The sequence below is a fragment of the Hippopotamus amphibius genome, chromosome 8 (genome assembly GCF_030028045.1).
Source record: "Hippopotamus amphibius kiboko isolate mHipAmp2 chromosome 8, mHipAmp2.hap2, whole genome shotgun sequence".
NCBI classification, from domain to species: Eukaryota; Metazoa; Chordata; class Mammalia; order Artiodactyla; family Hippopotamidae; genus Hippopotamus; species Hippopotamus amphibius.
In genome coordinates, this window is record NC_080193.1 from 142,200,780 (window position 1) to 142,224,506 (window position 23,727).

The following is a 23,727-nucleotide window of genomic DNA, read 5'->3' on the forward strand; positions in this document are numbered from 1 at the left end:
TTTAAAAAGTATTGTAGCAAAAAAAAAAAAAAAAAGTATTGTAGCAGGATCACAGTGGACCAAGGAGCAAAGTGAAATTCAGCATAGTGCAGATAAGAAATATTACCTTCCTTAGCCATTTTAAAATTTTATTAATTTTTGGAAGGTGGGGAATTTTTTTTTTTTTTATTGCACCAGTTCAATTAACAAAACAAATAAGCCTCAGTTCCATTACTGACACTTGATAATCCTCTTTGGGTTTTTGTTTGTTTGTTTGTTTTTTGTTTTTTTTAATAATGGAAGCAGTGGTGGTTGAAATTAACTGTAATTAAATGCAAAGCAGGTTAGTGTTAGTTTTTTTTCCCTTGAGCTGAAGTTTCTATCGCTATACAAATGTTAACAAATTTCCACTGCTTGTATTATGAGAGTTTAATATACTTTACAATCATTATGCGAATACCTCATTACTGTATATACACAGGTGTTTAGTTTAGATTCCAGTCTCTTAAAAGGCCACGATTGTATCCCTTTAGCTGCTAAGTCTGTGAACACGATGGTTCATTTTGTTAAGCATATTTCCTGCAGAGGCGTATATTATACTTAATGGCAATGTCTGCAGGCATTGAATGACAGCACCAGGAGTTCCTGTAGTGCTTTCACTCAACACACATTAACTAAACACATACTTTTGACCCACGTAGTGCTAGGCCTTGTGGGAAGGAAATGAAGAAGATACAGTCATTCCTCCAGTAGAGCGTGCGTGCGCACACACACACACACACACACTCACACCCACATATTCAGGCTTTGGTGCTTCTAAGGTGGGAGTGATAGTCTGCTGGAGGAATTAGAGAGTTAAAGGATGACTACTTCTGGTGGAGCTACATTGAGGTGGGGTAAGAAAGTGGAAAACCTAGGCAGATGTAACTGGCAGTATTCTAATTATTTGGGTTGTACTCTCTCTCCATAGTGTTCATCATTTGTTAAAATAAAATAAAATACCTAATTGATCAGTTGCAGGAAACAATGAGGAACTGGTTGAAATTATCAAGTGATTTACAATATTTCAATTCTGCGCGCCAAATATCCTCATCAGGAAGTAGGGCAGCAGTGATGTAGTAGAGAGAGAATAAAAAAGAAAGTATAGCAGCAGTCAATGCCTAGAGCTTTGCAGAATTTCCACTGTGAGTCCAGGAAGTCCAGGATAATTCAATGTGATTCTTATTAGCGTTACAGGAAGATTCGCTGTATGAGGGCAGGGTTTTTTGGTGTATTTTTGTTCACTGCTATATCTTTGGTGCTTTGCACATTCTATGCACTCAAATATTTCTTGAATGTTTACACAGTATGTCATAAAATTCTTTAGTCTTTATAAGTCAAACATCTTTTCCTATTTTCAAAATTTAATAATATGTTCCTAACAAGGAGTGCATATTTCTAAAAGAGCAACATTTAGATCTTAAAGATCTTGTTTGGCTTTTAATAGCACTGTGTTTAAATAGTACTGATACTCCACCGCACATTTAATGATAAAGTCCGAAAATGTTCTTGTGGAGTACTTTAGAAGCTCTCAAAAATAGATTTAATTGAGTATTGGCAGGTTAAATTTATTCAAACTTTAGGTAAAACACAATACTTTATCTGAAGAAGGTAAGAGCATAAATTGAAATTAATAGACTGTTGTACCTGGGCGAATTCTTAGAAAGTATCAAATCCAATTCCTTCATTTCATAAATTGGGAAACTGAAAATGAGGATAGAAATTATAAATTGTTCAAATCACGTATATTCTTAAGAGGAGAAATAAATTAATTGCTTTTCATAAGTTCTTATGGCTTAATTCTGAATTTCTCGTAAGAGAAGAAATATTTAAACAATACTATTGCTAAGTCAGGTCTAAAATTTTTAATCAGATGAAAAATTTTGGAAAATGAGAGACTAAAGTATTTGCTAACATAAAATGAAGTGGATTTGATCATCTAACTTTTAGATATATATTGATATTTTTTCAAAATTGGTAGTCTATTACTAAAATGGTTAAAAGATATTAAAATTACAAAGTAAAATTTCAGAAAAATGTTGAATAGAACTATATCTATGGAAGAAACTAATTTTATAATAAAAATTATTCCCACATAGTCTGGATAGTTTCATTGGTAATTCTCCACGTACTTAGAGAAGAAATAGTACTAATTTTACACAAACTCTTTTGCTTTTTAATGAGGACAGTGTAAGTCTCGTAACAAACCATGACCAAGTCATTAAAAGAAAGGAAAATTATAAACCATTACTTCTCATGAACACAGATGGAAAAATCCGTAACAGAATGTTAGCAAATTGAATCCAACAATGCGTTAAAATGGTCAAACATCAGGACCAAGTGGGATTTTTCCTAGAAATGAAAAACTAATTTAACATTGAAAAATAACTTCTATAGTTTCCTGTATTTCCAGAATAAAAGAGAAAACTGTATGATTATTTCAATAAATGCAGAAAAAGCATTTGACCAAATTTAACACCTGTTTATGGTTTAAAGAAACTGTCAGAAAACTGAGGATAGACGTGTCCTCAGTCTTATAAATGGAATCCATTAAAAACCTGTAACTAACATTATACTAAATGGTGAAATATTAAAGATTTTCCTAAGTTTGGGGACAAAACAAAGAGGCTCACTTTTTCTTCTGTTCTAACTTTCAGGGAGGCTCAAGCCCGTACAATAAGGGGGGAACTAATAATAAAAGGCCTACAGGCTGGAAATAAAGCAGTAACAAAAACATATTATTTAGAATATCCTAAAGAATCTGAAGAGTAACTTCTAAAATTAATAAATTAATTTACCAAAATCACAGTTTAACAAGTAAATATATGAGTATCAGTTATATTTTTATACATCAAAAGCAAACAATGAGAAAATGAACTTTTAAAAAGTCCTTTACAATAATGGCAAAGCAAAAACATAAGTAGAAAACATTTAACAAAAGACGTAGACCTGTAAACTAAAACCTATAAAACACTGATGAAAGAAATTATGGAAGACCTATGTAAATGGAGAGCTATATCATATTCAGGGATTAGAATATCCAATATTGTTAAGATGTCAGTTCTCTCTGAATTGATTTACATATTCAACACAAACCCAGCCATAATCCCAACAGATTTGTTTGTAGAAATTTATAAGATGTGTAAAATTTATACAAATACAAATGAAATATAAATGACCTAAAATAGCCAAAACAATTTTGCAAAAGAAGTTATAGGACTCATACTACCTGACTTCAAGATTTATTGAAAGGTACAATAATAAAGACAGAGTGGTATTAGCATAAAGGTAGACAAATACATCAACTGAATATAATATAGAGCCCAGAAATACATACTTACTCATATATGGCCCGTTGATAAGATTCCAAGGTAATTCCATTGGGAAAAGAACATCTTTTCAAGCAATAGTTTTGAAACAATTCAATAAGTTTATGGGGAAAAAATGAGCTTTAACTCTGCTATATATCATATGCAAAAACTAATTCAAGATGGATGATAAACCTAAATTTAAAAGGGAATTTGAAGCTTCTAGAAGAAAATATAGAAGAACATATTTAAAACCTTTGGTATAAACAGGACACAAAGCCCGAACCATACAAGAACATAATTAATAAAATGAACTTCATCTAAATCTAAAATGTCTGCTCTTTGAAAGATATCATTAAGGAAAAATGAAAACGTAAGCCATAGGCTGGGAGAAAAATACTGTCAGACAAAGAATGCAATATATACGTGAAAGAAAGGACAGGTATGATTAACAAATAATTCCTGTAAATCACTAAGGAAAACAAATAGGCAAAAAACGGGAGCAAAAGGCTTGAACAGACACCTCATAAAAGCAGAAGCTTAATATCATGATTTGAGAAAGAAAAATGATAAAATTAGCATTCAAGTGTTGACTTATAAATGCTTTTGTTTTAATGTAATTTTTTTCCTGAATTATCCAATATCAGAAATATCTAAGCCAGTGATTTTCAGTGCTGGCTGCACGTTATAATCACTTGGGAGCCTTGAAAGCACCAGTGCTGAGACTCCATCCCAGACCAGAATCACGGCGGTGAAGATGCTGGGGATATTGGTATTATTTGGAAGCTTTTGGTGATTGTAATATGTAGTCAGAGTAGAGAACCAGTGCTCTAACTGATACTTATACGATGTATACTGCTGACTGTAGGATCGAGGGAAGCTTACATAAACTATGCTGCATTTGTATCATGAAAATCTGATTTACCATCGCCAACCTTATGAAGATATATTGAGCATTATACAACAGGAACCTACGGGGAGCAAGTAATACCAACCGTGAACCAGAGAGGGACTGTTGTTTTAAGGATCATATAAAAGGCTTTGTGGTGTCGAGGTTGCAGAATTGGCAACCAACATCTCATTTAATGGTTTATTTGCCTACAGTTTTGATCAATTTATCTTTCTTACTCTGATGATGTAGACAGCGGGATCCTTTTATACTTGAATCGGATATGTTAGGCATTGCCTATTACCTCAGTAACCAGTGCTGCCAACTGTGTTTTATTGGAGGTCGATGGTGTGAGCCAAAGGTGGCTGGTTGCAACAGCAGTAGTGGGAATGTTATTGGGCTTAAATTGAAGCTATGCCTTTTACAGTTGCAGGATGTCATTTTTCCATAACGCCATTATCAAGTCGCCTTTAAGTCCCAGTTATATAATGTCACTGATTCCACCACTTAATACTTTTCTCTCACGTGGTAAAACTTCATCAGTGTTATTTAGGTTTGGTGCTCCAATCATAATTTTGGCAGGAAAGCTCTTCACATTTTCATTCTACACTGCTGCGTGAGTTTTTTTCTCCCTTCTGTGTTTTTATTTCCCGAAAAATTTTTAATGAACTCTCTCATCCTCTTCACTACCTTTGCATTATGATTTTCTTTGGTTAAGGATGCTAGTTATGGTTAAAAATTGTATTTGAGTTGCGTTCCTGCCTCTCCCCTCCTCCCTCTTGTCCTCCCTCCTTTCTTTCTGCCCTCCATCTCTGTGTATATTTATCAAGAATTCCTTTGTGAGAGTCACTCAAGGAGTGGTAAGGGTTTTACCTTAGAATGGAAACCAGTGGTTTTAAAAGCAATCATTGTTAGAAATACAATAGGCAGAAGACACTGCAGTAAGCTACATACCTGGAAATTAAACTTGGTGAATATGGTATATGGAAGCCTAGCCAAGCTTCTTTGCAGGTGAAATGAAGGAGGTGTGGGGGTGGCAGGTGGAGGTGGGGGAGCAAGTCGTATCTGAATTTGCATACATGCCAAATGTTGCTTTATAAATCACCATGGAGGACTGCATTTACCTTAAATTAGATGCTGTACTCTATACCTTATTTATAAATATCCTTACACTCCGAGGTTCCTTATATATACACTAAAACAGTTGGAGTTGATTCCCTTCCAGCTCTAGCATTTTGTAATTCTATAATGAGCAGTGCCTTATTTGTTTTTTTAAAGAATTTACTTTTTAGAGCAGTTTTAGGTTCATAAAAAAATCGAGAGGAAGGTCAGTATACCCCCTGGCCCAGCCTCCCACGTTATGAACACGCTCCTCCCCCATGCCGGATGGTACATTTGTTACAATGGATGAAGCTACGTGGATGCAACATCACCGCCCAGGATCCACGGTTTGCATTAGGATTTACTCTCGGCGCTGTACATTCTGTGGATTTGAACAATAATGACGTGTATCCATCATGATAGTATCAGAGAGAGTGGTTTCACTGCCCTAAAAATCCTCTGTGCTCCACCTGGTCATCCCTCCCCCATCCCAACCCCCCCGGCAGCCACTGCTCTTTTTACTGTCTCCATAGTTCTACCAGTGCCTTCTTTTGACCAGAATTTATTGGGGACTCTCTTAACCCATGTTTACTACAAAGGACAGGGGCAACTGTGATTGAATTCTCAGTAATTTCTAATCACAGGAGAAACAACTGTTCGAAAAAGGAGCCTCAAAGTCAGTCAATATGCGGAGTCCAAATCGGAGGTCTTCCTGGGAGGCAGGAACTTTCCAAAGGATGGGAAGAAGCCCTAAACAGTTCCCACAGTTTAACAGTACACTTGCCCAGCTTTTATCCTGGTTAACATCTATGTATTTTTGATTCAGGGCCCGCCTTGGCTCCAGAGCCTGGGTTAGGAACCCCTCCTCTGAAACACATGGGGTTACAATAATAATTTCTGTGCTCTTCTGACTGCTCCACCGGAATGGGATTAGGGATCATATTTTTCATTGCTTAAACACCAGCATATAATATAGTATGAAACACCTTGTAAATGCAGAATCATTTCTTTAAAGCACATACGTGAGTATCCAGGTATTCTGTCTGGTGGTAGAACTGTCCACAGTTCCCTTCTGCTGGTGGCCGCTTTAGCACTAGTGAACCAAGCACTTCACAACCCTTTGCAGTATAAACCTTCAGTCACTAACATTAACAAAGTTTTTCTTAACATTTTTCTAATGCAAACCTCTCAGGTTTCAAGTTCTATGATTAAAGTTTTACATATTATGGCTAAAGTTTTTATTGTGCATTTTGAAATGTAGTATAACATTAAGTATAACACTTTTTACCATAGATATACTTTCAAAGTGCACAATATTTTTGTACATCCTTACATATATGTTAAATGCAGAGCTATGGTGAATCTGGCTTAGTGTAAAGAGGACCAGCTCCTTGGGAAACCAGCTATTGGGACTCTAGCAAGCCTTTTCATTTTAGTTTTGAAAAAGTAGCAACAAAATCTCATGGGAAGTGGTGCAGCTTGAAAGAGCGAATGAATCTGGAAGGATTTGAAAACCATGAAGACCACATGATGTTGCTAAAATGGAGTTGATTAGCTTTTCTAGATCCTTAGCGATTTGGAACAGAGCTGGAAGGCATCTCCCTCCCTGAATGGTGCAAATGTATGTTTGATAAGTTTGTTGATTGACACACTGAAGTTTTCCTCGAAGAAACTAACATATGTGGTGAACATATGAGCTCCGTGGATGCTCTGGGGGTCCTGTGGCACGCGTGGGCACTTTAAATTCTAGACTCTTACTTTTGAAACTCTCCCTTGCCCCCCACCCACTCATCTCCTCCTACACACGTCTGTAGTCCCTGATTTACTTGTGAGAAATCATTCTCCAGTTAGCTGCCCAATCTAGAAACCTCTGATTTGTGTCTCCTCCCTCCCCCTGTTTCTCCAAAACATCTGTTATCTCACCCTCACCATGCTTGCGACCTCTGCTCTGTGCCAGCCCCCTGCTTCTCCGTCCTGTACTGTTGCCATAGCCCCTGCTCAGCATTTCTCTAAGCATCTGGCTTCTCCTTTCTCTCATCTACACCATCATCTGTGCGTCACCTCTCCCCCAGGTATAAAACCTCCATCTTACTAGTTTCCGTGGGCTAAAAGCCCATTCTTCTCTACCTGGACCAGACGTTCCCAAAGAAGGTAATCGGTCCCCTTTTTACTTTTTCAGCCCAGTCTTCATGCAAATCATCAGCAATGTCCTCAGCATCATCATCATCCCCCCACCCCCACCCCAGTAGCGATTTACCATACGCTGGGCGCCATGCTGAGGACCAGAGTCATCTCGTGTCCTTTTTGCCACAGACAAGGGCAGTGGTGGTGTGGAGGAGGAAATTGAGCCTTGCGGAAGCTCAGTAAAAGCCGGGAAAGAGAACTCTAATTCAGCACCACTGAGACCTCAGAGCCAGAGCTTTAAACCACTGCTTCTTTGCCATTTTCCCCAAAGAGCAGGCACTCTTCCCCCACACTGTCCACCCATGTTCTTTCTGCCCCACATGCTCTTTCCTCTCCTCTGTCAGCTTCTATCCCTATAAGATACGGCCCCAATTCTGCCATCCTCGTGGCAGAGGGGTCGCGGAAGATTCCCAAGGCCACACCGCTAGGAAAAAACATAATCAAGATTATGAGACAACATAATTACAGGTTTCCTTTCATCAAAATAGTTACTTTGATGGACACCACTAGCATGGGTTCGAAAACCTACTCAGGACAATTTGTTGACTACCATAGTATTCTGCTTGGCAGCCTAATCTCAGGCTTCTTGGAGGATGACCATTAAAACAGTTCCATCAAGCCATTTCCCAAATTTTCCATCATGCAAACACAATAAGGTTTGGAAGGAGGACTGTTTATAAACTTTCATTTATATCCTTGGGAACATATTCCAGGTAAAGCAAATACCCAGTTTCTTAGGTCTCTTCTTTCCTCTCTTAATTTGCCTTGCAGGCTGCAGCTGTGAAGCCAAAGCAGGTTGTTTCCTGACTATGAGACTCAAAGCCTTTAGAGGCTTTTGCTAATTGACATCGTCTAGATTGAAATAGATGCACAGCAGGAAATTCGGTTCTCTCTTCTTCGGCAGAACCCTAGCACTGTTGTTTCTTAGAAGATGCTAGTAAAGTTCAGCTAGGTTTTGAGGGCTCTCTGGGTGCCGAGGCAGGCCCTTTGAAGACTGCATTGCTCCTTCTTAAGAAAGTTCTTTAGTGTAAAATGAAAATTCTGCTTCCCAAACCTAGTTGATTAGATTGGTACATGTAATGGTATTAATGTTATGGTGGGAAGTCAAATGGAAAACTAAGGAATAAAAACACAAAACAAAAAAAACAAACAAACAAAAAAACACAAAACAGTAGTATAAATAATGGTTTTTAACTGATGGTGAACAGCAGAAGAACCTGGGAATGTGCTTTCCATATGCATACCAACGCAACCATCTCCCATTTTCTCCAGACTCTGACTCAGTGCACCTGGGATATTGCCACATATTGAATTTTTTTTTTTTTTTACAAAAGCTTTTTGAGTAATTCTGATGTACTATACTGAATTATAAACAGGAGTGATAGGCTCAAACTATGTTACACAGCCAAGGGATTTCATCCTCTAATATGAGAGTCTAGTATAATATCAATGAGATGCAAATTCAAATTTCTAGTGAGAGGCTTTGGACACATGATCTAGGGGCTTAAATCCTACTGTAAAGCATTCTTCCACTTCTGGAATTAGGTAAGACCTTGGCCAGTGTTTACTTTAATGGTGTCTCAAACTGGTTTTAGAAAATGAAACCTTATTTTTTTCCTAATAAAAGTAGCCCTAACTATATAATAGGTGAATGAGGAGACCAGTTGAATGAAGTGGGGGCTGCATAACTGCCTTCTCTTTCCTCCAGGCCTTGAGTGACCTTCTTGATTCCCCTAGGGCTCCACAGTTTTAACCACTGGTCGCCTACCTGTCCCATTTCACAGGTAAGGAGACTGAGGCTTAGTGAAGCAACTTGGCTTGGAAAGCAGGGTGAGAACGTGAGAGTCCTCACTGGCAGTCTCATACACTTGACATCATTACTTTTCTTGACTCCTGCCAAAAGAGGGCATTGAAAGATACAGTAGGCTGCCATTGTCCTTACTGACATTTTTATCAACAACATGCCATTCCTAAACTCAGATTGAGGATTGCTAAAATAAATGGAAAAATATAAAGGTAAATTAGATTTCTTATCCCATTAAAGGAATCATTTGATTTTGTTAGTTGGGAAAATGTAATAAAATCGGATGTGATATTAAGTTGAGTAATATAATAAAGCTTCAAAACTGTAAAATTGGATCTAGATAGGGTGCTGTAGTGGAGGTGATATGTTATCTCATTATATGAAATCTTGTGGGGGTTTCTTTTGTATACCTTCAACTAAAAAATGTAAAAATGAGTTGAGTCCCCTTCCCTTCAGTCCAAGAAAGACTAATAGGCATTAACAAAGGAAATTATGAAAGTAAAGAAAAGCAAACCATGTAACTCAATGTTATCTCCTTACTTTAACAACTACTAGGCTTACCTTAAAAACTTCCAAAGAGGCTAATTCAATTTGTTACTAAACTTGCACATTTCATTTTTCAATACACCTATTTACTAGTTAAATCATAGAATGCCTTGATTTACATGCATTTAATTTATAAACTGTAGACATATTTTATCTGGAAAAGGAAAAAAAAGATAACATAAATCTCCACTACCGACCCTACCCCCAAAAGCTAATAATGCCTTAATTTTTTTGCAGCTGGCAGAATACAGAATATTGCATTTTAAAATTCAATTTTCTTTATTTCATGATCGCATTGAAGCATATTCGAAAGGAACATATGTAGCTTAATAGGATACCACCCATTACATCACTAGTGGCATTTCCTAAAGAGCAAAACTTGAATAAAAATGTAAAACAAATATTGAATATTTTTGAATAGCAGGTGGAAAGATAGCTTTCCTGTCAGCAGCATTAAATATAATTTTTAAGGGAGTATTCTAGGTAGAGGAGACTGAGGCATTAGAATACTAAATCCTACATTTATTGGGAGATGCAAGATGACGAGATAAGTAGATACCACAAAATAAAGGGAGAATAGACTTGGCGCTGTGTAATTCACACAGGAGGATAGAATAACCTTTACCTGGTAGGATTTAAGATTGTCTTACAGCCACTGAAGGCTTCTGTGCAGTCTGAGGGAGGAATCTGGCCTTAAATCATCAAACAAATTAAAAATAGCAAAATGTTTTGTTAAGACAAACCATCTGTTCCGAAGCATCGGAAGGAGAGAGACTGCGGAAATCTCCAGGAAGGCGCCTGGGTTTAGGAGTAGAAGAGTCACACAGAGCCCATGCTCCTATGGGCCTCACTCCTGCTCAGCATTGATCACAACCTCACTAGACTTGAAGATGATACCTGGACATTAAAAAGTGAAAACACCTGAGGTCAGTATTCTGTCCAGATACCCAGGATTTCAGTGCATAGTAACAAGGAAAAATGCAGCACTGACCCTGCAGCTGTGGTTCTCCACCCAGGCCGCATAGCAGAATTGCCTGGGGAACCTTGAAAGAAATGCCAATCCTGGGCCCCATCTCGGTCATTTAAATCAAAGTCCCTGGGGGATGAACCTTAGGCATGAGAAGGATTTGATAAAAATTCTGCAGGTGATTTAACGTGCAGCCAGCCTCAAGAACTTCTGTAGTAAGAAGACGATAGCAATAGAAATGAGGAGAATTATCTCTCTGATAAAATCTCACACTGGTATTTGGCAAATCTGACTTCTGTAAATACAACAGAAGGACAGGGAGGTCTTGTCCCTTAAGGGCGAATGCATCTGTTTCTTTTGTGGACAAAATAATTTCCTAGAGTGTAAATTATCTTTTTAAAAAATTCTGGCAGAGACATTTCCAAGAATATATCAGCTTTTGGCTGGCAAGAAGAAGTCACAATCTGGTTACAGAGAGAGCCAGTGTGTTATATAAGAAGAACATCTTGTCATAGACTTAATTCTGTGACTCGGTGTGCCCATGAATATTTTTGATGGGGAAGACAAGTCTTAGATTATTTTTTCGCTGCATATAAGCATGGGATACGAGGAGTCTGAGATTTTGTCTGTGTTCAGCATTCTAGTTCTTCTGTCTGCAAGTCAGAGAAAAAATTCAGATGTATAGACCTTAGTAGGTTCCTTCAGTAGAAAGCAGAGAAAAATCAAAATGTCAATGAAGCAACCCCTGATGGGACCCAGGTGATTTTCCATGCCGTGGTGCCATTGTATTACTTCAAGCTACCATTAGGTTGTGTGAATTAATCTGCTTGCTGACGCTGCCATGAGTGAGGTCAGCCAAATACTTCAAGGCCTAATAGAGGTCACCACGAATGCCTCATGCGTGAACTGCGCCCTGAAATGGGAAAACCTAGGTGGTTGTACAGTGAACTAGAGTTGCGTGGTGGTTGTAGGCAATTTGCTTACTTACAAAAGGACCCTGATCAGAAACCAGTGGTATGAGAAGCAAGGACCAGCCACCTACAGGAAAAGGCAATGGCCAGATGAGTTATCAAGAGAACAACCCCATGAGAAGAGATTCTGGTAATGACCCCATTCTGCGAGGGACCTCAGCCATATTAAGGAGGGATCAAGGCAGAAGCCCAGGCCTATACACCCAGCCATTGTGGAGGAGAAAGGATAAGATAACCGCTAAGCAGGGCCCCAGGGCTAAATCATGACCACACTCCACTGCTAGCCTCTAAGCCCCAATAGAAGGTTAAGACTAAGTCTCTTCAGATACTTGCTGTTCCAGGTAGGTTTTATCCTGGGGACTGGAGCTAGACCAGTGTGCAGGTGATGCTAAATAGTTGATTCAGATTTGGGGGTGGAGGGGCTACAGATACGTAGAATAAACGAGGCGTGAGCTGATGGAGTTGCTCCCAGTGTGCGCGATCCTGGCCTTGCAACTCCCAGAAGTTGCTCACAGTGGCCACCGCACTTCTTTAAAGAAGATGAACTCCTTCTCACCTGTCAAAATAATGTGCTTCTTGCCTCTTCTCCTCATTGCTGATGGAGATGAAACACTAGGTATATCGGGAGAAGATTCTCTCTAAAGCTCTCAGACTGTGACCTAGGCTCCAGGAGGAAGCTGTCCGTTGGAGTACGCATGGTAGCATTCTCTTCGGACGGTTTCCAAAGTGAGCACACCACCACCTTCTCTTCCTGTCCATATTTTGCTGGAAATTCTGATTATGTCCTCTCCCTCCATCCCTCAGCCCCCCTACCTAGGTTCTGGACAAAAATGCAAAAATCTTATTTAAGAAAAGGAAGATTTCCATCCTTCTTCCACCGCATTCATGACACTTGTAATTATGTATTTAACGTATTCTCTGCTAGGATGTGAGCCATGCTACGATTTCTGTGAGGGAAGAATCTGTGTCTGAAGTAGAGGAAGCATTTGGGCAGTACCCAAATGAAGGAGCGAGTGAATCCACTTATCTATTCATTTTTAATTCAACACATTTATTGATCTTCCTTCCTGCTTTAACAGCCACAACATAGAGAACATTTCAAGTTGTTTCCTTTTTTTAAAATTATGTTCCCTGTTGCCCCTCATTCTCATTTTATATGGCTCTAGATGTAGAAGGATGGAACAGGTCTATATTTATTCTGAAATATACTATGAAACTTGCTTTGAGACAAAACATCTCACCTCTGTCACCTCCAGTCATTGAGGGGTGAAGAATGTGGATGCTACAGGAAGGAATCTGGTTGGTTGGCTTCCTGAAGATGGAGGTTATATCCTTTGTCGTACCATCCACCGTCATGTAGTTTTATTGCATGAGAGAACTTCTGTCTCCCCAGAACACAGCAATACTATGTGAATGAGTGAGTGCACTGGATAACAGTACATTTATGTTGCAATTTTAAGTATAATTCCATCATGATTATTTTTTGACTGTGTGAGCTCCCTGGAACTTGTTTTTTGTTCCTTTCTTATAGCTCACTTATTATTCAGAAACTTATATAACAGCTTCGTGCTTTGATAAGACTTAGAATTACCTTATAATACTGAATGTTAGGCCTAATAAATTGGTTGATGAAGAACTCTTGCGTGAGTCATGGGAATAACTGATGAAAGAATAATGAATGCTCTTACACCCACTGCTGGCTGCTTTAATAGTAGCTCTCATTAGGTAGGTGTAATTTTGCTAAAGCTCAATCTATACTAACCTGAGCTAATAGGCAAATGTGAGCGTCAATGTTTCTTATTTCTAGAGGATCAATAATGTATGAGCACTGTCTTCCCAGCTACCATTCCATTTTTTTGGTTCTTTGTCTATGAAAACTTAATTCTCACTTCCCCCTTCAATCCTGGTTTTTGCACTTTTTTTTCCATCTTGTGGCAAATGGACTGTAACTTCTAAGGAAAGCAGGATGTCTACGGTGTTCGAACTTTCGATCTCTGGCACCTAAAGCAGAGCCTAAGACAAAGAAAGCATGCCATAAATACCTGTTGAATTGAGTTAAATACCATTGAATGATGTAACTGTTATCCCTCTTTGAATAAGGTGAAAGTATATCTGATTAGGAAGGGCACACATTTCTAAAGTGACTAAATATTGACCCTCTCCTAACAGCCTTTTTAGACTTTTTGGTCCCTGGGGAGCTGCAGTCTTCATCAGTTCTATGGAAGGGATAGTCTTCTGTGGCATTTGCTCTGTCCAGGCAGATCACTGTTGTTAACTTTTCAGTGACCTTCTTATTCCTTCCTCTCTTCCTCCTGGGTCCTACAAGTAAACTAGGCCAGAAGCATTTCTTCTTTCCTGTTCTGCAAGTTGTTCCTTCAAATTACTTTAACAATTATCTAATCTGGGAAGTTTTCTCTTAAGGACAGAAGGGTTGGGTACATGGAAGAATCTGAAAAAAAGGTCACATCAAAAAACAAAACAAAACAAAGAATAAAAATAAAAATAAATTCCCTAAATATGGTGTTCTTTCACTTTAGGGATGTATACTTTTTTTTTCAGCCTGCTGATTTGCTTCTTTCATCTCTTGTTTTGAATGTAAGCCCACTGGGCACAAGAGTGAAATCCATTACACCTCAGATTGCTCCAGGTAATATGCTCAACTAGGGTAAAAACAATACTGTCTCACTTGTCATGCTTTCAGTATTATTCGTGGTAGGAAAGGTCAAGGTTGACAGAGTCATTACAGATTTTAATTTTTGAAACTTATCTTGAGATGCATCATTGCTATTTTAAAGTTGAATTATTTTTAAAATCAGGTAAGTTACTGAATTATATAATTATATAATTAAAGTTACTTGGTCAGTAAATATTTTTAAGTAGCTACTCTGTCAGACAACTTTAGTCTTTTGGAAGACAGCATGAAATAGCACAAAAAAAACTCGTTAAAACTTAAGATAATAACGGAGACAATATTTTAATACATTTATTTGACTCAATATATTATTTTTTATTTTAATTCAACAGAAATCAGCTGTGCCAAAAACAATTTATAACCCAAATGACAGCAGTGGATAAACCATAACACACCCTCCTTTAGAATGAACACTTCTGAAAAATCCACACATTTCTGGGCTGAAAATGAGCCATTAATAAACACATCTGTTGGCGGTGGTTTTTGATATTTTGTTTGTTTTATAATCATATCTGTGATCTGATTGGAAGAACCAAGGTTCATTAAAACAGATCTGGGCAAGCCCAAGATTTCAAGGGCAGGAAGAGTGTTATGCTAGGGGTGGGGATTCGGGGGTTGGAGGCAGCGTGGATCTGTTTCATGGTGTCTCTCTCCTAACTGAAACACAACGTGAAACAAAGACACGGTAGAAAACAAAACAACCAAACATCAGTCTGCAAAGCCCTTAACTTCTTTTCTTAAAAATAAATGCAATTGCACAAGACTGTTTAAAAAAGTAAATGATTCTGAGAACGATTTAGCTTTCAACATTCCTCTTTTCAAAGTTAGGAATTATTCTCTCTCTCAGTAAAGATGCCCTGCTCTCAGCGAGACACAGATCCACTGTGTAATATTTTGGAGGTCATCTCAAAAAATCTTTCAACATAATGTGGTATTTTTTTCAACTGTAGGCCTACATATGTCACTCTTAATACTCATTACATAGAGCAGGAATTTAAGGCCATAAATGGACCAGACATGCCTCATGTTTTAGAGCCTTTATCCACTTGTCTGACTTTGGTCTAAATTATTCCAAATGGGACATGGAGTGAATGATGTTGTCCTTTATCATTATATTTAAATATAATAACTTTTTATAACATTATTCTGCACCTATCATACAGCCAAATTTTCCCCTCCTTTACTGGAGCTAGCTTGTTAAATTAGAGGCAGATGTGGGTAACATTCCAGAGACATCACAACTTTGTTCTAGTTAGAATTCTTATCTAAGATAAACAAGCCAGTCTTCATATTCAATTTAGCTGTGAAATTAATCCAAAGGAAACATCAAAATAAATTGCTGCCTTAGTATGTACCTTTTAACAATAAATTCTTTATCTGTCTGAATTATAAAGATCTCTGATGAGGTTGTATCCAACAAAAATTTGGGATCAGGAGAAAGTTTAAAATTAACCATTCCTTCTACTGATCTACACACTCATAGGTTCAGGTCAAACATGCTGTGTTTTCTCTATGCAGAAGAGATTTGGCAGTTCTTCTAAATTTCATTTATCATTACAAAAGCCAGAGTATCTCAAAGTAATCATTGCGTTGAGTTCCGAAACAAAACTGCCATGACCAGATTTTTCATTACACAAGATCTGCTCTGCTGTATTTCTGAAACAGTACAGATAATTATAGCAGCCGAGGTTTTATATGTTCCTCCAGATGTGTACATGAGATTTTGATGCTACAGCTTTGATGCAGCCCTACTGAAGAAAGAACCTTTTTTTTTTTTTTTTTAAATTTTGGGGATGCTTTGAAGTAGTCTTTTTGCTAGAAGCAATTTGATGTGAAGACATTTTTAAATGTGAATATCTTTTTTAAAAAAACATTATTTTCAGCATTTTATTACAAAGTGCAATATAGATATTTTCCCTCCAACTCTGAGACACACTTCACCAAAAACTGCCTACTCCCCAACCATGGAAATTGGGAATGGAGGTGGTTTAGGGGTGGAGAAAGGTCCCAGAGGGCAGAACTGCAAACCACAGAGCGTTATTCCCAGGCATTGAAACCTAATGGATTTTACCCAGTTGGATGTGACATCGCTTAGCACTAGTGATTCCTTCCTTCCTTCCATTTTCTTCCCTTTGGAATGGGAATGTTTATAAATGTTATCCTGTGCTGTATGCACCACAGTTGTATTTTGGGAGCAGATCATTTCTTCTCTGATTTCACAAGTCCTCAGATAGAGCAGAATTTTGCCCCAGAATGGCTCATACCCAGAGTCTTATCCACACCTGCTTTAGATGATGAGATTTGGGACTTTTGAGCTGATGGTATTTAGATGAGCTTTCTCTTTGAGTTGGTGCTATAATGAGTTGAGACTCTGGGGGTTATTGGATATTGGGATGGGATGAATGTATCTTGTATGTGGGATGGATGTGACTATTTGGGGCCCAGAAGGTAGACTGTAGTAGGCTGAATACTGACAGATATGTCCCTGTCCTAGTCCTGAAACTTGTGAAGCTTAGTTTATAAGGCAAAAAGAACTTTTGGAAGTAATCAAATTAAGGATTTTGAGATTGAGAGATTATCCTAGATTATCTGGATGGGTCTGATATAATCACAAGGGTTCATATAAAAGGGATACAAGACGAGTCAGAGGAGAAAGTGATGTGATGGTTGTGGCAGAAATCAGAATAGTAAGTTTCGAAGATGGAGGAAGAGGCTCCAAACCAAGGAATACAAGTGATGACAAGAAGCTGGAAAAAGCAAGGAAGCCAATTACCTGCTAGAGCCTCCAGAAAGAATGCAGCCCTGCTGACAGCTTAACTTCAGCCCAGTGAAACTGATTTCAGACTTCTGACCTCCAGAATTCAAGGATAATTCATGTTGTTTTAAGTCTCTCAGTTTATGGTAATTTGATACAACAGCAATGAGAAACACGCAGAGGGTCTGTATGAAACTGCTTGATAATAATGGATTCTGGTAGAACACGGATGATTCCTTGGATATTAATTTTATACTTTTTGAAAAAAATCAAATACAGAAAATAAAACTCTGTGTAACAGGGGTGGGAGTTGGAGAGGAACTAAAGGTCAGGAACATCCACTGCACACATTACTGGGTAATAAAGAGGAATTTTACAGTTTGACAAGGCTGTTTGGACTAGTATCCAGAAAACCGCATTAAAAGCCATTTCATATTGGTTTTCCTGGATGTTTTCTCTCTCGTGTCACCCACCCCCATTCCTCCAGAGCATGTCAAGTTGGACCTGCAGAGACCCTTTTGAAGGTTAAATGGAGTTCAAGGGTTTCAGTTCTCAGTTTCCCTGCTGAGACAAAAGATACACTAATTAATGGCCTTTATGAAGACTCGGCTTTTACTGGAAATAAAACCAAATAATTCCTCTGAAGAGTTTATAACTAATTGCTATTTAGCATAATTTGATTTGAATTTCTCTTGGAAAACAGTTGAATGGAAACAGAGTTGATTATTATGAATCCAGAAGTTTCTTCATCTGAAGATTAGTCATACTAAAAGCCAGTATATCATTTATAAATTTTATTCTGCAGAACATTTCCTGTTTTGCTGTACTCTGTGTGTTGGAATGCTTATTAAGTAGAATGAGCCTTTGCAAGAATAAAGTACTTACTTCATTAAGAAGACCAAAGATTTTACTACCTGGAACTCTCAGAAAAATCAGTTGTTTCAGACTGAAACATTTTTTTGGATAGAAATTTTCCTTTTACTCAAAAAGCCATATATATGTACCTAATGTTATATATATATTTGAATTCTTGTTTTTTGATTTTAGCACTTTGTAAGGAAACTCTTGTGATATACAAAATCATACTTATTCGTGATTTTAAAATAACGTATGAAATATAAATGAACTTTTCCTCAGCGATACTGTATTAGCAATAAGACACATTTTCCTGGACCAAAGCTCAAGAACATAAGAGTAAGCTTGTTGAGATGTGTAAAACATGAGTGTACACGAGGTCCAGGACATGTCCAAGGAAGGTCACAGGAATGGCCGTGTCCTTTCTAAAAGAGCAGTACGAAAAAGGGTCACATCATTACTTATATGATTAGTATGTATGAAGAAAAAAGAAAAATATAGCTTAATCTTATTACTGCAAAGTCAAGAAATTTCTTCAGAAGCTTTTCATAAAATGGCATGTTCTAATGCAGTCAGTAAAGGCCTCAACAGCATCTTCAGGGTTATTACTACAATGATTTTTAAAATTTTTTTTTCAGATAAAGAGCCTTCATATTGGCTGTATTGGCTAATGGTGTAAAGCCAAAGTAAAGTTTGAATAAAATAGTCTTCTTAATCAGAATCTTCAAATTCAAGGCCAGGTCTTCAAATTCAAGACTTCCTAAAAAGAATTTTATCCTTTTTAAAAGCAGCATGATGTTTAGGAGAAGACCTCTATTTGTTGCAATCCTAGGTGAAATCTCATTTTTGATTTATTAATCACCTTTTATTTAGATTGAAGATTTTTTCTTCCTTACTTCATCTCTTTCTCTTCCCTCTCTTCCTTTCTTTCCCTTCTTTTCTTTCCTCCTTCCCATCCTCCTTTTTCCTTTTCTTCCTGCTTCATCCTTACCTTTTCTCCTTCCCTCCCTTCATCTTTTTTTTTTCCTTTCTTCCATCCCTCCTTCCTTTTACTGTACCTAACTGGTCAAAGTTGAATTTAAAATGCTGAGCTTATTTTCTGGGACAAAAATGGAGAAAACTTTTAAAATAATTCTCAAGTTATTGAAGAGGTTGGAGGAAATCATTTTTCCTCTTAACTCAGAAGGCAGTGTATTGGAATGTCATTAATATACCTTGAAACCTTCTTAGAACATCTTATTCTCACTGATTCCCTGATTGTACTGACAGCCCTCAATGCAAACAGATTCTTGGACAATTAAGAAGGGGAATGGAAGAGAATGAAGAGGGGAGTGATCATTTTCTACTTAAATGTTCCATATTGCATATGTAACAAGTGAATTATTAAGAAATGGTGTCTTGTCTTTTCTTGATATTATAGGTTTGTCACCTAAAAAATGAAAAGTTGGCATGTAGGCCTTTGCGTCCTCAGTTTCTGGATTTTGTTGTCCCACGGGTGGATGGAGTTTACCCTCATTCCATCTGGGGACATCTTCATCAGTTAAACACAGCAGATGAATGAGCAAAATATTCTCTCACTCATTCTCCAGGGAGAGGAATCCTTGTTCTGCCACAATCTAAGAAGGAAGGCAAGAGACTCTGAGGTTGGACTTCTTATTAAACTGGTTGAATGGTTTCAGCCCTAGCTTTGATTTGCAAAGTATTGTGACATTTCTTGCACCTTGAATTATGGAGCAATTCATCTTTTTTGCCCGTGCCAAATAATGACAGGGAACCTTTTGATATACTCCTGATTTGAAATCTAATCCACCAGTTTATAATATATAATAGTGTGTTTTATTTACTAACTTGAACAAAGTTTTTAGTTCAGTCTTTGAGGATACAATCAAAGTCAGTTCAAGTTAGTAGTTAGTCGTTATGCAGTTGAATGGATCAGGTTCCAAGGAATGACCAAAAAGTCTTAGATCTTCACTCTGTTAGTCCAGCCTTGGCAGTTACAAATTCCATTAGGTAATGAGAGAAACATTTGATTTTATTTTGCCTTTCTAGTCTTTTTTTTCTCTCTGTCTTCTTCCTTCCTCCCTCTATTGCTAGGACTGTACCTCTCTGCCTCTATCTCCCTTTCTCTCTCTCTCTATTATTCCCCAACTCTTAAAAAATAATAGTAGTTAATAACTAACCTTTCCTGAGTATTTAATATGTTCCAGGTATAAATCTTTATGAATTTTATTTAGATTTGAAGGAGTGATAAAATTGAGAACAAAGCAGTTGTACTTTGAAGTGTTATGAAAAATAAACTTCAGTATACATTTTAAAGAATTAACCATTCATGAAAGGAGTACCCCCTAAGGATATCCATGAGAGGTTATAGGTCTGACTAAGTGGTCAGAATATCATTTACTCAATCACTCACTTAATTTATCCCCTCTCTTCATTCATCAAGAATATCTTAGATGCCTGCTATATCAAGATTTATACTAATGGCTGTAGCTACAAAACAAAGGAAACAGTTTTCGTCCACCACAACCTGTGTCCTGTAGTGGGTTTTGCATTTCCACATTTGAAGTCTGTCTCAGAGATCTCTGTTCTGACATCAGCATATCTAATGCCAAGGTGACATCTGCCAGCACAGACGTTCACATGCTAAGACTTTATTGACTGCAGTCAATCAGCAGGGTTCAGTGCTCCCTGTAATTTTGAGCTACTCTAGATGTGGCATATTGTGGTGGCCATGTCTGGCAGAAATATTTTTATAGTCATTACAGGGAAGACTTCTCATTTAATTGAGATGTCTTGGGTAGATATGATACAGGTGGCTTCATTAGGTGAGTTACAGAACGCAGGCAGCCACAGCCCTCAATTCTAGAAACACATTGGCCAGCAGGATCAGAGCACACTAATAATTGAGTTGAAAGTCTTCCATCAGGAATAATCTTCAAAACAAGCAACGGGTGTCTCTTAGAATGTATCAAATGCCTTCTGTTTTGTAGAGGTCAGAATGGTTGTTAATTTTTAGCATAGGTAGAAACAAATTGAAAAAAACAAAGTTTAAACACCTTTTTTTCCCCTCTAAAGTATGCATTGTATAGTAACACCAGTGCCATATGTCTAGCATCCAGGCCAGATGGCTCAAACTCATTTTCTTTCTCTCTCTCTCATTCTATTTTTCCTTTACTTTCACCTGTTTAAAATTGTGATAAGGTTGTTTCATATTTTAACATTCATTGTTTTGCTTTCAGCTTTTTTTGAGATTTTTATTGCCTTTTTTTTTTTTTTTTTTTTTTGCTGGTTCATAGAAGCAATCTATTCCTTTATTCTTCAAAATTATTTATTTTTTCAATTATATAAAGAAGTCTCTTTCCTCTCAGTGAGATCCCTCCCATAGTCCTTGATCTACTGCTTTACTATCACATTATTTGTTTTCTAGGCATGCTTCATAGTTGTCATTATGGGACTTCTTTTAGACATACTTCTGTGTTAGAGGCACTGTTTTCTGGGATTTTTTAAAAAATTGGACTATAGTTGTTTTACAATGTTGTGTTAGTTTCTGCTGTACAGTGAAGTGAATCAGATATATGTGAACATATATCGCCTCCCTCTTGGACCTCCCTCCTACCTTCCACATCCCACCCATCTAAGTCACCACAGAGAACTGAGCTGAGCTCCCTGCGCTATACAGCAGGTTCCCACTAGCTATCTATTTTACACATGGTAGTGTATATATTATACCTTCTTCTATCTTGTTTGGATCTCTTTTTGCTAGAATATATACTCAAGTTGATTTCTCAGAAGCATAAAGTGAAAAGTAGTAAACGTTTGATAGTTGCATGTCAGAAAGTGTCTTTATGTTACCTTTATCCTTGATTAGTAACATAGTTGGGCAAAATTACAAATCCAAAATCACTTTCCTTTAAAATTTGAACATGGCACTCTAATATTATCTAACATTTATTTTTGCTTATCAGAAATCCAATAACAGAATGATTCTTATTCTATTATAGGAGATCTGATTTTAAGTCTCCGTAAGTTTGGGGGATTTTCCCTTTCTCCTTGGAATTGTGAAATTTCATAAATATGTGTTAGAACAGAACTTGTCTTATCCATTCTCATTCTGCTTGGAAGTGAAGGAGCCATTTCAATTTAAGGACTTACTTTCACAGTGCTGTGTAATTTTTTGGTCACATCTTTGGCAGTTTCTTCACCTCCATTTCTTCTCTCTTTATTTTCTTAAATTCTTTTTATCTTTTGCTTACATTTTTAATCTGCTTTTACATTGTGAGATAAATTTTACCATTATGTTTTATCCATCAGCACATCTATACCCACTTCTGCTCTTCTTTTCCAGTTGAATCTCTGTAAGGATTTATTTTAATTGAAATATAGTTGATTTCAATGTTGTGTTTCTGGTGTACAGCAGAATGATTCAGTTATACATGTGTACACATATTCTTTTTCATATTCTTTTCCATTATGGTTTATTACAGCATATCAAATATAGTTCCCTGTGCTATATAATAGGACCTTCTTGTTTATCTATTTTATATGTAGTAGTATGTATCTGCTAATCCCAAACTCCTAATTTATCCCTCCCCCACTCCTTTTCCCCTTTGGTAACCATGAGTTTGTTTTCTACATCTGTGAGTCTGTTTCTGTTTTGTAAATAAGCTCGTTTGTGTCATATTTTAGATTCCACATAAGTGATGTCATGTGGTATTTGTCTTTTTCTTTCTGACTTCACTTAGTGTGATAACTCTAGGTCCATCCATTTGCTGCAAATGGCATTATTTCATCTTTTTTTTTTTTTTAATAGCTGAGTAGCATTCTATTGTGTATATGTGGCATTCTATTTTGTATATGTAGCACATCTTCTTTATCCATTTCATCTGTTGGTGGACATTTAGGTTGTTTACATATCTTGGGTATTGTAAATAGTGCTGCTATAAACATAGGAGTGCATGTATCTTTTTGAATTATACTTTTGTCTGGTTGTATGCCCAGGAGAGGGATTGCTGCATCATATGACAACTCTATTTTTAGTTTTTGGAGGAATCTCAATGCTGTTTTCCACAGTAGCTGTACCAATTTACATTCCCACCAACAGTGTAGGAAGGTTCCCTTTTCTCCACACCCTCTACAGCATTTGTTATTTGCAGACTTTTTAATGAAGGCCATTCTGTTTAGTGTGAGGGGATAACTCACTGTATTTTTGATTTGCATTTCTCTAATAATTAGTGATGTTGAGCATCTTTTTATGTGCCTATTGGCCATCTGTATGTCTTCTTTGGAGAAATGTCTATTTAGATCTTCTGCCCATTTTTGGATTGGGTTGTTTGGTTTTTTGTTTGTTTGTTCATTATTCAGTTTTATGAGCTGTTTGTATATTTTGGAAATTAAGCCCTTGTTAGTCACATTGTTTGCAAATATTTTCTCCCAGTCTGTAGGTTGTCTTTTAGTTTTGTTTATGGTTTCCTTTGCTGTGCAAAAGCTTATATGTTTGATTAGGTCTCATTTGTTTATTTTTGCTTTTATTTCTATTGCCTTGGGAGACTGACCTAAGAAAACATACGTATAATGTCAGAGAATGTCTTGCCTATGTTGTCTTCTAGTTTTATGGTGTCATGTATTATATTTAAGTGC